We start from the raw sequence: 2500 nt of genomic DNA, 5'->3' as shown, positions 1-2500 counted from the left end.
ATATATATATATATATATATATATATATATATATATATATATATATATATATATATATATATATATATATATATATATATATGCACTTACATAAATGGAAATATTCGTATATATGTTAGTATTTATGGATCTCTGTGTACATAGGCGTATCTAAGTGACTATCTTCTGCTGTATCTACGTCTCTGTGTATTGACGTTTCTATATGTATATACTATTAGATATACTCTTACGCATGTTAAATATATTCTTCGCATACTTCCTGTCACACGCGAATATGATGCACACGCATAATAATCATGTTTAGTATATATGTATTGCAAATTTTTTACATTTACCTGTATACATACATAGATAAATATACATATATTCATATATATATATATATATATATATATATATATATATATATATTCATAATATATATAATATATATATATATGTATGTATGTTATATATATATATATATATATATATAAACATAGTCAGATTGCCTTTTGCCAAAATATCTGCGTATGTATGTTTATGGACATATGCATGTATGTATGTGTATATATATATATATATATATATATATATATATATATATATATATATATATATATATATATATATAGTATATATATTCATATATATATATATATTCATATATACATTTATATATATGTATATATATATATATAATATATATACATGTATGTTTGTATGTATGTATGCATATATGTATATATCTATCTATATATACATACACACATGTGTTTGTTTGTGTGTGTATACATATACGTACATACATACGTATATATACACATTCAGAGAAATATCTATAAGGCGAGATATATGCTTATGTTTTTTTTTCCTCTGTATTCATAATGGTACATACCCGTTTAGGCATAACCTTGATAACAAAACTTGTATGTGTATATATATCTTTATATATTCCTTGTTTCTTAATACATCCGTTAATATATTCGTTCACGCATGTATATATATATATATATATATATATATATATATATGTATGTGAGTATATATACATACATATGTATTCCCGAGCGTTAAACTAATACACCTGTTAGTTGTTTATACACCCGTCTTTTGTTTCTATCTAAATTTCAACTACACACACACACACACACACACACACACACACACACACACACACACACACACACACACACACACACACACATATATATATATACTCATACAGCTTTGTTTGGAAATGGTGTGGTGTGTGTATATGTGTGCATGTACGTGTGTATGTATTTTTCGTATGTATACATTAATTTTTGTGTGAGAGTATTTTATTTGGGAGCATATTTTTACCCCGAAATTTTTATGATATGAAACGTAATCGATATAAATATATTTACTCGTTCCTTTTGAAATATACGTAAATGCAAAAATAATCATTTTACTGACCTTATATCCATAAAAGTCGGTGTCATTGCTATGGTGGGTGGTTGTAAGGGTTGACGCAGAAAGTCCCAATGAAATAAAGATGGATCGTTCATATTTCCGCTATAGTTGTTCGGCAACTTGTCGCGCTTTGTCCGATATATTTTAGCTGGCTCTCTCTCTCTCCCTTTGTCTCTCTTTCTCTCTCTCCGTTTTGAATACCTCTATATTGAATCTGTTATTTATTATGTGGTTTGTATCACAAGTAATTATATATCTATGTATTTTCACTTTTTTGCAGTAACTGTTTATATGTTACACAATTGGTTGATATTTCTCGTTTTTCTGAATTGTTTTCGCTCCACGCTGTTACCTTTGTATATATTCTCCTTCTCTCTTTTTATCCTTTTTACTTCTTGCTTGTTAGTTTTCTCTTGATATATATAATATATTAACTATTATTTTCTTATATATATTTCTTTAACCTATTAATTTCTTCTTGGTCTCTTTGGAAACGGCACATCCCCAACCCAGATTTCAAAGCAACAGAAAACACAGTTAAAAAAAACAACTGTAGCAATGTGAATGCCAAATAACATTATAATAACATCTTAGGCACTGTTGCAATTAGCTACAAATCGGACGATTCCGTTACTACATGGCCAATGAAGCAACCTGGTTATCTTTAATGTTTGCCGCTTTACGTCTATCTATATGACCAATCCCCAAAATTACTTAGCACCAGCCCCTGAAACATTATCTCTCTCAAATCTTAGTTTCGATGAATGAAGAAAGGAAAATTAAGACGTTACTATCTTTTCCTTTTGTGAATTTTCCCTCAAGTTAATTCTTTTCCTTTTTCTTTTTTTCTTTTTCCTCTCCCCTTCTTCTTACTTTTCCTCTTCCTCTCCTCCTCTTCTTCTTGATGTCGTTTTCTTTGATTTTGTTTTTCCTTCGTTTTTATTTCTTCCCAATCCCCCCCGCCAGAAACATCTATGTCGTTTCCGTAGTGTGAAAAGATTTTCTTGAGAAATTCGTTTATTCAACCCGCCCACTTGGGCTGTGACGGAAGACAGACGGATCTACTGTAGTACAACCTGCCGCT

General features: G+C 28.9%; 1 protein-coding gene across 1 annotated transcript in view; it reads right to left on the bottom strand.

Moving 5' to 3' along the window:
- The window catches only part of LOC106875377 (uncharacterized), a 509595-nt gene extending 508045 nt beyond the window's left edge, over positions 1–1550 (bottom strand). Inside the window, exon 1 of the mRNA XM_089354037.1 lies at positions 1420–1550. The gene's annotated coding sequence lies outside the window, so the exon portion shown is untranslated. The remainder of the gene's footprint in view (positions 1–1419) is intronic.
- Positions 1551–2500: the final 950 nt, after the last annotated feature.

The sequence above is a fragment of the Octopus bimaculoides genome, chromosome 6, assembly GCF_046866305.1.
Source record: "Octopus bimaculoides isolate indiv1 chromosome 6, ASM4686630v1, whole genome shotgun sequence".
NCBI lineage: Eukaryota > Metazoa > Mollusca > Cephalopoda > Octopoda > Octopodidae > Octopus > Octopus bimaculoides.
This window is presented reverse-complemented; position numbering and strand designations above follow the sequence as displayed.